The sequence below is a fragment of the Esox lucius genome, chromosome 3 (genome assembly GCF_011004845.1).
Source record: "Esox lucius isolate fEsoLuc1 chromosome 3, fEsoLuc1.pri, whole genome shotgun sequence".
NCBI classification, from domain to species: domain Eukaryota; kingdom Metazoa; phylum Chordata; class Actinopteri; order Esociformes; family Esocidae; genus Esox; species Esox lucius.
In genome coordinates this window covers 597,166-610,368 of record NC_047571.1, presented here as the reverse complement: position 1 = coordinate 610,368, position 13,203 = coordinate 597,166, and positions in this window count along the sequence as shown.

Here is a 13,203-nt window from a genome sequence, read left to right as displayed (position 1 = left end):
CCGGAATTCTTACTGTTTTGTAGGTGATCAAATACTTTTGTCATGCAATATAATGCAAATGAATTACTTAAAAATCATACAATGTGATTTTCTGGATTTCTGTTTTAGATTCCGTCTCTCACAGTTGAAGTGTACCTATGATAAAAATGACAGACCTCTACATGCTTTGTAAGAAATCGGCAGTGTATCAAATACTTGTTCTCCCCACTGTATGTACACTTTGTAGACAGTTTCTGGCTCATTTTGATTTTCAAACTCTGACAAGTCTGTCTTTTCTGAAAGATGCCGCAGGGGAAAGTTTGCGAGTTTTCTCATGGTCCCCATCTAAATTAGCCTACATTTACGATACTGTTTTGTATGTTGATTTCACACTATGTTGAAGTAAAAGTCAAATTCATGTGTGGAATCAAGGCAGTAGGTAGCCAAATGGTTGACCCGTAACTAAATGGTTGCTAGATCAAATCCCAGAGAACTGACTTTTTTCCAAAAAGGAAAGGTATGTATGATTTTTAGTGCTGTCAAATGTTAAAAATAATTAATGGCGAATAATTGCATAATCTTCTGTAGTTAATTTTTGTGTTCAATTTCTGACCTTAGTACACACCTTTCTGTTAAAAGACCATTCCATTATCTTAAAGACATACTGGGTCTGTGAGGTCTGGGGTTTCCCTATGTTTGTTCTTATGTTTAGGTTTTGGTTTGTAACGTTGTTTCATATTTGTTTTTTATCTAGCCTTGTACCCTGTGTTAGTTCTGTTAGACTTTCACCTGTGTTTCTGTTCACCTGCTATCTAATAGTTCCTATTTAGCTCAGTTGTTATGTAGCTCCTTTGTGAGGTATTGTTTGTCTGTTGCCAACATACTGAGCATTTGTTTAGCGCACTCATTATATCATCCCCTAGTAGTGTTTCTCAACACTGCTCATGGGCGTCCCCCTGCCCTGCATGTTTTAGATCTCTCCCTGCTCTGTCATACTTGATTCAAATGATCAGCACATTATCAAGTCCTTCATGAGCTACATCAGGTACAAACCCGATTTGGGACAAGGCCATGTTTACCACTGTGTGGCATCCCCTCTTCTTTTTATAACAGACTGCAAACGTCTGGGGACTGAGGAGACAAGTTGCTCAAGTTTATGAATAGGAATGTTGTCCCATTCTTGCCTAATACAGGCTTCTAGTTGCTCAACTGTCTTAGGTCTTCTTTGTCACACCTTCCTCTTTATGACGCGCCAAATGTTTTCTATGGGTGAAAGATCTGGACTGCAGGCTGGCCATTTCAGTACCCGGATCCTTCTTCTATGCAGCCATGACATTGCATTTGATGCAGTATGTGGTCTGGCATTGTCATGTTGGAAAATGCAAGGTCTTCCCTGAAAGAGACAACATCTGGATGGGAGCACATGTTGTTCTAGAACTTGAATATAACTGTCAGCATTGATGGTGCCTTTCCAGATATGTAGGCTGCCCATGCCACACGCACTCATGCAACCCCATACCATCAGAGATGCAGGCTTCTGAACTGAGCGCTGATAACAACTTGGGTTGTCCGGATGACATGGTATCCCAGTTTTCCAAAATGAACTTCAAATTTGGATTCGTCTGACCACAGAACACTTTTCCACTTTGCCACAGTCCATTTTAAATAATCCTTGGCCCAGAGAAAACGCCTGCGCTTCTCCTGTTTAGATACGCCTTCTTTGACCTATAGAGTTTTAGCCGGCAACGGCAAATGGCACAGTGGATTGTGTTCACCGACAATATATTCTGGAAGTATTCCTGAGCTCATGTTGTGATTTCCATTACAGTATCATTCCTGTATGTGATGCAGTGCCGTCTGAGGGCCCGAAGATCACGGGCATCCAGTATGGTTTTCCGGCCTTGACCCTTACGCACAGAGATTGTTCCAGATTCTCTGAATCTTTGGATGATATTATGCACTGTAGATGATAACTTCAAACTCTTTGCAATTTTTCTCTGAGAAACTCCTTTCTGATATTGCTCCGCTATTTTTCGCCGCAGCATTGGGGGAATTGGTGATCCTCTGCCCATCTTGACTTCTGAGAGACACTGCCACTCTGAGAGGCTCTTTTTATACCCAATCATGTTGCCAATTGACATAATAAGTTGCAAATTGGTCCTCCAGCTGTTCCTTATCTGTACATTTAACTTTTCCAGCCTCTTATTGCTACCTGTCCCAACTTTTTTGGAATGTGTAGCTCTCATGAAATCCAGAATGAGCCAATATTTGCATGACATTACAAAATGTCTCACTTTCAACATTCGATATGTTATCTATATTCTATTGTGAATTAAATATAAGTTTATGAGATATGAAAATTATTCCATTCCTTTTTTTACTCACAATTTGTACAGTATCCCAACTTTTTTGGAATCGGGTTTGTATGTTAGGGCAGGGAGAGATCTAAAACATGCAGGGCAAGGGGCGTCCAGGAGCAGGGTTGAGAAACACTGACCTAGTACTTAGCCTGTGTTTAGACCTTAGCTTCAGACGGACATTTCTCGACATTGCTCTTGCCTTGTGATTTTGTACCTTCACCTTTGGATTTTTGACCGCTTGCCTATTCCTTTGTACAGTTGCCTCTATTTTGGTCTTACTGGTTTTGGCCCCTGATAGAACGATCTGACTGGGTCATTACAGGGCTGGTTTCGCAGACACAGATTATGCCTAGGCTAGGACAAAAAAATCAAGCTCAATGGAGTTTTCTATTGAACTTGATTTCTTTGTGCTAGACTAGACATAATCCATGTCTGCGAAACTGGCCCACCTTGTTTTATTGCAAACTATGGACAGTACTTGACTTTAACTAAAAATGCAAGTTGTCACAGCCCTTACTTTAATTCTACCATCTCATATTGTTCACACGATTAATGCCCCAAGGACAACAACCGATACGTTAGGCTACTGTATAAGACACATATCAGCCCCTCTGGCGTGTGCAGGCATTTAACGCACTGAATCACACGTAAGTATTGTCCTTTGATGTGTAGGCTGAAATGTGTTTAGAATGGGGTTCAGATGGGGGACTGTAAACATTAGATTTCCTGAAAGATGCTTAGCCACAACCAAATACATGGGTCTCTATTACATGATTCTCAAATTCAACCAAATGCATAAGGTAGGCTACATGAATAGGTAGTCATGGTAGCTAGAGGTGCTATCTACAAACATTAAATCAGGGGATATCTGTAATTCATGCAGAGCACAAATGTTGTTTGTTAATTCCGCTATTAGAATAAGAATATGCTTTAGTGGTAACATTAATGCTTAGTTAGGGGAGACATGGGTTAGGGGAGACATCGGGTAGCATCTTTGTTTTATGGGTTTTTGAGTGAGACTGAAGTGCGGGATGCAAAGAGACATATTCCAGATGCTGTGGCATGTGGGTGGTGCACCATGCGCCAAGAAGAGCGAATATCTCTTACTGAGTGCCTGCTTGCCTGCGTGCCTACCTGACCGACTGACCGACCATTGTTAAATAGCATAATGTCATGCAGGTGACTGGGGTTCGATCCTTGCCATGAGAAAACAAATTATGCATTAGGATTTGTCCAGACTACAAGCCTAAGTAGCTACATTATAGGAACTCAAAATTAAGAAAGTTTATGGTAATATTGCAATGGACAAACATATAATTTTTTGCTTACATTTTTGTCTCTCAGAAATATTTATCCACTCTGTACTTTTCAGCCGCCGCACAACAAATATATATCCACTCTGTAATACCATGAATTTCATATATTTAAGAGAATAATTATATTACGTGACACTTTTATACTGTTATTGTATTCTAAAGAAATGAACCAGCCATGGATTGATTGTAGTCATTGTTTTCAGTATAGATATGTATACAGCCTATCGCTTTTGCAGCAAACAATTTAGAGCGTACTACATATTGCGTGGAGGTTAGCTATTCACCTGTTATCGTATGGACGACCAGCTACAGTAATCTTTGTATAAGAGTACACTGTATTTCTGTTAGTAAACATTCTGTTGCCCACATTATTTCAGCAGAAATTTAATGGCTGGGTTAAAAGTTTTCTTTGGAGACTATATGGAGCAGTTCTAAATGTCAGCATGTCTTGTGCTCTCATGGTAATGTTCCTGGCCTTGATACTTTTGACCCCGATTAAATTCCCCTCTCAGACAAATTTTTGTCTCTCAACAATATTTATCCACAAAGTACTTTTCAGCTGTCGCACAACAATATACACTCACCTAAAGGATTATTAGGAACACCATACTAATGCTGTGTTTGACCCCCTTTCGCCTTCAGAATTGCCTTAATTCTACGTGGCATTGATTCAACAAGGTGCTGAAAGCATTCTTTTGAAATGTTGGCCCATATTGATAGGATAGCATCTTGCAGTTGATGGAGATTTGTGGGATGTGTGGATACACTGAATGAATAAGCTGTTGAACTGTTGTGAGCAATGAAGCAAAATATTAAGTGTCTATAGCATGAGCTGAAACTGAAAGTTGCAAGTAGGAGAACAGGAAATCTTATTTAGGCTGTTGCTGGGCAGAGAAAGATTTAGCATGTCTGTCTTTGACAAACAGGAAACAGATTAACAACACACACACATAGTCTGGACAGGGCTGAATTAAGAATAGACACAAGACAGAAACCACAAAGGGCAAGATGACGCTTGTGCTGCATTTATACATATAAGGTATAGAACATAAATTGGACCAATGGCCCACATGCTTGGCATATTCAACCCCCCCACTTTTAGGTGTGTTTGAAGTATAAATAATGCTGATGTGACTGTTGAATTTAAGACATTGTGCGGCGACACTTTTGTCTCCAAAAGCTTTTGTAATAAAACGGAATATGCGGTACGGTAATTGACCTGACTCCTGGTGTGTTATTCTCCTTTCCAATAAACCAACTCGGGGAAGTGTTAGACTTCAACAGATGCACATCCAGGGCACAAAGCTCCCGTTCCACCACATCCCAAAGATGCTCTATTGGGTTGAGATCTGGTGACTGTGGGGGCCATTTCAGTACAGTGAACTCATTGTCATGTTCAAGGAACCAATTTGAAATGATTCGAGCTTTGTGACATGGTGCATTATCCTGCTGGAAGTAGCCATCAGAGGATGGGTACATGGTAGTCATAAAGGGATGGACATGGTCAGAAACAATGCTCAGGTAGGCTGTGGCATTTAAACGATGCCCAATTGGCACTAAGGGGCCTAAAGTGTGCCAAGAAAACATCCCCCACACCATTACAACACCACCACCAGCCTGCACAGTGGTAACAAGGCATGATGGATCCATGTTCTCATTCTGTTTACGCCAAATTCTGACTCCACCATCTGAATGTCTCAACAGAAATCGAGACTCATCAGACCAGGCAACATTCTTCCAGTCTTCAACAGTCCAATTTTGGTGAGCTTGTGCAAATTGTAGCCTCTTTTACCTTTGTTGTGGAGATGAGTGGTACCCGGTGGGGTCTTCTGCTGTTGTAGCCCATCCGCCTCAAGGTTGTGCGTGTTGTGGCTTCACAAATGCTTTGCTGCATACCTCGGTTGTAACGAGTGGTTATCCTATCAGCTTGAATCAGTCAGCCTATTCTCCTCTGACCTCTAGCATCAACAAGGCATTTGCGCCCACAGGACTGCCGCATACTGGATGTTTTTCCCTTTTCACACCATTCTTTGTAAACCCTAGAAATGGTTGTGCGTGAAAATCCCAGTAACTGAGCAGATTGTGAAATAGTCAGACTGGCCCGTCTGGCACCAACAACCATGCCACGCTCAAAATTGCTTAAATCACCTTTCTTTCCCATTCTGACATTCAGTTTGGAGTTCAGGAGATTGTCTTGACCAGGACCACACCCCTAAATGCATTGAAGCAACTGCCATGTGATTGGTTGATTAGATAATTGCATTAATGAGAAATTGAACAGGTGTTCCTAATAATACTTTAGGTGAGTGTATATCCACTCTGTTTAACCATGAATCTCATAACACATTTAAGAGATTAATTGTATTATTGGACCATTTATAAACAAAAAATACATAACATGAGACAAGCTTTGAACCCACCAAATTGAATTCTAAGGAGAGTAAAAGTTACATTTTAAGCCAACACACCAAGCATCCCCTTCGGAGCAGCAAAGGCACTTTGCGGCTCATAGGTTTACATGCCTATCACTGTAACTCCAGAGCGGTAAACAGTAACTGCACTTTAATGCGCAACAATCTGAGCATTCAGAAGTGCAGTGAAATGAAGACAAAGAACCGTAACTGATGTTATGGGATTGTTCCTTGGTTTCTCTAGGGCTTTTGGAAGTTACGGCAAGCCAGCCATGTTGTCCATCGAAAGGTTTGCCCAGAGGAAGAACTGCCATGCCACCTTTCTGTTCAAGTGAGCCCTCAGCCTTGGTGAGTGCAAGCATATTTTATCATCCTGCCTTTGTGGATGAATGCATTGGTCATATTGTTGTGCTGGATCGATTGATATAGATGGCGACGACTGTAGTGTGTCCATGCATATCTATTAAGGTTGTTGTCATAGAATGAATCTGTATCCCTAAAAAGTTGTCTTTCCGCTTTGTTGTGGACTTCAGTGGTGTTGAGCTCATTGCTGTTCACGTATGGCCCTGTAAGCACATTGGTTCTGAGCTTGGTTGCATTCCTAATTTAGGTTTATAAATGTGACAGTGGTCATTTTACATGTATGTGAGAGAGAAGGAGAGCAATTACACAAGAAGGCCTCTCTCTCTCTCTCTCTCTCTCTCTCTCTCTCTCTCCGGTATGTGTACAACACCTGGTAGAAGCAAGTGTTTTGTGGAGCCACGCTGTTTGATGATGTGTTAAATAAACACATCAGTAGCAAGAGGGAGTTTTGTAGCTTTACAATTTCTGAAATGGTTTGTGCCCCACCAATTTTTACATATCAAAATGTCACTGGTTAACTTATAAATCAATACATGGACTTGCTCCCACTTACCTCACTGAAATGATCCAGCCATACATACCTACACGTAACCTTAGATCGCAAGATGCAGGCCTTTTAATTGTACCCAGAATTTCTATACAAACAGCCAGAGGCAGGGCTTTCTCTCATAGAGCTACACTACTGTGGAATGATCTGCCAACTAAGGTTTGATGTGCTGACTCAGTGCAAACTTTCAAGTGTCTACTTAAGGCTCATCTCTTCAGCATATCTATGATTAAGTGCAGTCTGGCCAAGGGGTGTGAAGGTGACCGAAATTACTTGATACTGTCCACCCTTGCTGTCTTGCAATACTTGGCCCTCATGTCAGTACTTGGCCCTCATGTCAGGGTGGTTGTGGTTGGTGGGTGTCCCTTTGGTTGATGCTTGCAATGTGGTTGGACTGATTACCTGCCTGTTGGGCCCTGTCCGGGTTAGGGTCATGCTACAATGATTTTGGTCCATCATACGATGTTCGGGTAAATTTGACCCACATACACATATTGTACAGCCTGGGACGGGAACATCTTAAAAGAAAGCTGACAATGGTTGGGACAATCAGAAAAAATAAGATGGAGCTCCCACCTCAGCTCCTAACTTTAAGGAACCGGCGAGTCCATTCCTCTGACTTTGTTTATGGCCAATACTGCCCTGTTATCCTACATACCCAAAAAGGGCAAAAATGTGATGCTCATCCATAGGGATGGAAAGGTCAGTGTCTGGGAGGACCGTAAGCAAGAGGTCATACTTGATTACAACACCACCAAAGGAGGGGTAGACAACTTGCTACCCTACTAGAGCTGCCAAAGATCTTTACGATGGCCACTTGTGATCTTCTTCAGTATCCTGGATGTCTCAGCCTACAATGCGTTTGCAATTAAGCCAAACTGGAACCAAAGGAAGCGCCAAAGAAGACATCTTTTTGTAAGGAGCTAGGCAAGGCACTGATGACACTGCACATGCAGAGGAGACACCACGTGCCCAGGTCCCCAGCTTCTCTAGCCTTAGTGAGGAGGATGGTGGAGGCTCCTGGTGTCCCACCTGCACGACCCACACACCCACAACTTCCAGTGCCAGGAGGAAGTGTCCTGTTATTGTTGTTTGCGTGTGCATCAGTTGATGTGGTGGAAAATAAATCCTGAACTAATAAAGTATTTTCATTATTCTAGTTTGCAGCCAGTGGCAACAAGAGGAAGTGCTGCAAGTTGTGTGGACCCTAAAAGGACTCATGACCACATGCAACACACATGCAAAAACTTCAAAAAGTAAATCTGGAGTACACATACTCTCAAATTCTGTGCATCATGAGTACAGGCATGCCATGAGCACACAGTTTTATCCAATGTTATTTCAGAAATATTTGAGAGGTATTTCATATGTACTGTATTTAATCGACAGTGACTAAAACAGTGTACATTTTGTTCATGTTTTGTATTTCTATTTATCACAAATTCATAACCTGTATTTGCTTTATGGCTTTGATTATAATAAGATAAAAGTGAAAATGTATTGAGAATATCAGTTCAAAATAATAAAAATCAATGAAAACATTGTTTACTTTCAATATTTCCTAGATATGCATGATTTATGTCACCTGAGTCTTTATTATAGTGGACTTTTTACATAAATTACTGCTTTATCACAAAAAATGAATGACACTTCCATTGTGAAATGGGATTCAACATGTATCATGTGTTCTGTGATGGCAGTTTAAAAAATCCAAACAGTTTACGAAAATGATGGGTAAGACTGGGGTAAGAAAACTCTGGGAAACTCTTGCACATTAACAGTTTATTGCTTTCAAGGAGAGAGTACACAAGTCACATGATAACAGTGAATAATGTCTAAAGCATTTGGAAGTATATTCAATATTTATATAAGAATGGGTGGGGGTAAGAATCGGCATAAAAACAACATATGTTCCTTATTCTTCCTACCTCCTGTTGTGTGTCTTCTATCCTGTCCTAAAATTAATTGACCTGCATCTACCCCCCTCCTGACAGAAGGTTTACATTTACCTCAACACCCCCTTCTTCCTTTCCCACAGTTACAGCACAACCAACATTCCTTTTCTTATCTAAACATGGGGACTTAGTAGTGTAATCACTAACTCCTTTATACACATGAAATTAAGAATATATCAGTTCAAGAAATTCCATTACAGTTCTCTGTGTTGTTTGGAATTGAGATAAAAACAATATATGTTAAGGAGTGTTTTTATGTACATTTTTATTTTGTATTGCTTTTAAAAGCCTAATAATGTCTCGGGTCAGTTTGACACAAACAATTCCAAAGGGTCCAAAAAGTGAACACCACACAAGGGTTAATATGATTACCAACACAATAGTAAGTTGTCACCAGAGCAAAGTCAGGAGTAATTACAGACAATGTCACAACCCTATGGTCAGAGATACCTAACTCATGTACATCCAGGATTGATGACGGGACTTCTCCATTGATGATGTCTCGGGTGTATGTCCACGAGTGTATGTCCACGATTGTGTATAGGGACGTTGACATGCTGTATCAGTCCAGCAAGTTCAGGAAGTCAGTGGCAAAGGAACATTTTGTTGAATCAATGTGAAAGTTGAAATCACTGAGGACAACATTGGATAGAATAGGATTCAGAAATGTGATTATCTCAGAGAATTCAGTGAGGGTGCATTTGATTTAGGAGGGCGAAAGATTGTGAGGGTAAAATTGTGAAAGGCTTCAGTTTAAAAGCAATGCAATCAAATGATAAGCCAGTTGGGACAGGCAACACTTTCTGCTCAAAACACAGTGGAAGACAGCCAGACCACCACACCTGCCACAGCATGGGCCTTTTCCAGATAGTCATAGCCAGGTGGACATGTTTCATTTAGAATGTATGAATCACCATTTCTCTCCCATGTTTCTTTTGAGCAAAAAAATTACTAAGTTAATGTCTTTGATAAACTCTTGTAACAATAGAGTTTGTGTCACGGCTTCGGGGTTTGAGAGGAGCAAGGAGGAACCGGAGAAGGCGTGATGGAATGATAGTTTAATGTTTCCCAGCGAGAGAAATCAGTAAATGTATACACAAAGCGTTGAACAGCTCTTCCATAAAGTAGAGACAATTACACACAAAGACAGGGGGAGCAGAGGGAACATATATACCGGGGGAAACAGCGATGATGAGGAACAGGTGCACAAACGAGACACAGGTGAAATGTATGATGAGACGGTGGTGTCAGAAAGCAGGTGACGTCGACCGCTGGGGCCCGCCCGCTGCAGGGGGAGGTGAACCAGCAGAGGTCGCAGTCGTCACAGTACCCCCCCCCTGACGCGCGGCCCCAGCCGCGCGACGACACCGGCCTCGGGGCCGACCCGGGGGGCGCGGAGCAGGGCGGTCCGGCCGACGCTGATGGAAGTCGCGGACAAGGACGGGAGCCAGGACGTCCTTCACCGGAACCCAGCTCCGCTCCTCCGGGCCGTACCCCTCCCACTCCACGAGGTACTGGAGGCCCCCCGCCCGGCGCCTCGAGTCGATAATGGAGCGGACAGAGTACGCCGGGGCCCCCTCGATGTCCAGAGGGGGAGGGGGCACCTCCCGCACCTCACACCCCTGGAGGGGACCATCCACCACCGGCCTGAGGAGAGACACATGAAACGAGGGGTTAATACGGTAGTCGGGGGGAAGGCGTAACCGATATGTTACCTCGTTGACTCTCCTCAGGACTTTAAAAGGCCCCACAAACCGCGGGGCCAGCTTCCGGCAGGGCAGGCGGAGGGGCAGGTCCCTGGACGAGAGCCAGACCCGGTCGCCCGGTCGATACACCGGGGCCTCCCCGCGGTGGCGGTCTGCATAGGTCTTTTGACGGCGGACAGCGAGCCGGAGGCGGGATTGTACTGCCTCCCATGTGCCCGCTGCCCGCCGGAACCAGTCGTCCACCGCAGGGGTACCGGTCTGGCTCGGCGTCCACGGCGCCAGGACCGGCTGGTAGCCCAGGACGCACTGGAAAGGCGTCACGCCCGTGGAGGAGTGGTGCAGAGAATTCAGTGCGTATTCTGCCCACGGCAGAAACTCTGCCCACTCCCCCGGCCGGTCCTGGCAGTAGGACCGGAGGAACCTGCCCACTTCTTGATTGACCCGTTCCACCTGCCCGTTGGACTGGGGATGGTAGCCCGAGGTCAGGCTGACCGAGATCCCCAGGTGCTGCATAAATGCCTTCCACACCCTAGACGTGAATTGGGGACCCCGGTCAGACACGATGTCCTCGGGCACCCCATAGTGCCGGAAGACGTGTGTGAACAGGGCCTCCGCGGTCTGCAGGGCAGTAGGAAGGCCGGGCAGAGGCAAGAGGCGGCAGGACTTCGAGAACCGATCCACAACGACCAGGATGGTGGTATGGCCCTGGGAAGGGGGGAGATCCGTCAAGAAATCAACAGAAATGTGGGACCATGGTCGTTGTGGAATGGGCAAGGGGTGCAACTTGCCCACAGGTAGGTGCCGGGGTGCCTTACTCTGGGCACACACCGAGCAGGAAGAGACGTATACCCTCACGTCCTTGGCTAAAGTGGGCCACCAGTACTTACCGGCCAGGGCGCGCACTGTTGGCCCGATGCCAGGATGACCGGAGGAGGGAGATGTATGCGCCCAGTAGATGAGGCGGTCGCGGACAGACGCCGGCACATACGTACGGCCCTCAGGGCATGTGGGCGGAGAGGGCTCGTCGCGCTGCGCTCCGGCGATGTCCGCGTCCAGTTCCCATACCACCGGTGCCACGATGCATGACTCCGGGAGCACGGGAGCATCATCCACTGGCCTCTCCTCCGTGTCATGCTGGCGGGACAGCGCGTCAGCCCCGACGTTCTTACTCCCCGGCCTGTAGGTGAGAGTAAACACAAACCGGGTGAAGAACATAGCCCACCTTGCCTGGCGAGGGGTCAGCCTCCTCGCTGCCCGCATGTACTCCAGGTTCCGGTGGTCAGTCCAGACGAGGAAAGGGTGTTTAGCCCCCTCTAACCAGTGCCTCCACGCCGACAGAGCTCGAACCACGGCCAGCAGCTCACGATCACCAATGTCGTAGTTCCGCTCCGCCGCACTGAGCTTCTGGGAGAAGAAGGCACAGGGACGGAGCGTGTTATGACACCCCGTCCGTTGGGAGAGGATGGCACCGAGCCCACAATCGGACGCGTCCACCTCCACGATGAACTGGAGCGACGGGTCGGGATGGGCCAGGACCGGAGCGGTGGTGAAACGGTGTTTCAGTTCCACAAACGCCCGCTCCGCGTCCCCGGTCCACCGCAACCGGGTCGCCCCCCCCTTCAGAAGGGAGGTGATCGGAGCCGCGACCTGGCTAAAGCCCCGGATAAACCTCCTATAGTAATTAGAGAAGCCTAAGAAACGTTGCACGTCCTTAACCGTGGTTGGGGTCGGCCAATTACGCACGGCGTCAATGTGAGGCTCCTCCATAGCCACACCTGTGCTGGAAAAGCGATATCCCAGGAAGGACACAGACGACTGGAAAAACAGACACTTCTCGGCTTTCACGTACAGGTCATGCTCCAGCAGTCGAGCCAGCACTCTGCGCACTAACGAGACATGTTTGGCGCGGGTGGCAGTGAATATCAAGATGTCATCAATATACACTACCACTCCTTCGCACAACAAGTCCCGGAATACGTCGTTGACGAAGGACTGGAAGACTGAAGGAGCATTCATCAACCCGTACGGCATCACTAAATACTCGTAATGGCCAGACGTGGTACTAAAAGCGGTTTTCCACTCGTCTCCTTCCCGGATACGCACCAGGTTATAGGCACTCCTGAGGTCTAATTTAGTGAAAAAGCGGGCCCCGTGCATCCTCTCCACCTCCGCAGAGATCAAAGGGAGAGGGTAGCGGAACGGAATGGTGATCTTGTTCAGCGCCCGGTAATCGATGCACGGGCGCAAACCACCGTCCTTCTTTTTCACAAAAAAGAAACTCGAGGAGACCTGTGACTTGGAGGGCCTGATGTAGCCCTGTTCCAACGCTTCCGTAACGTAGGCGTTCATAGTCTCCGTTTCGGTGCGGGACAGTGGATACACGTGACCCTTCGGGAGTGCGGCTCCGTCAACGAGGTCTATCGCACAATCCCCCAGCCGGTGTGGTGGCAACACAGCAGCCTTGGCTTTGGAGAAAACCGTAGCCAAGTCCCTGTATTCGGGGGGAATGGGCACGGCGGGCGCACTGTCTGGACTTTCCACCGAGGTCGAGCCAACGGAAACACCC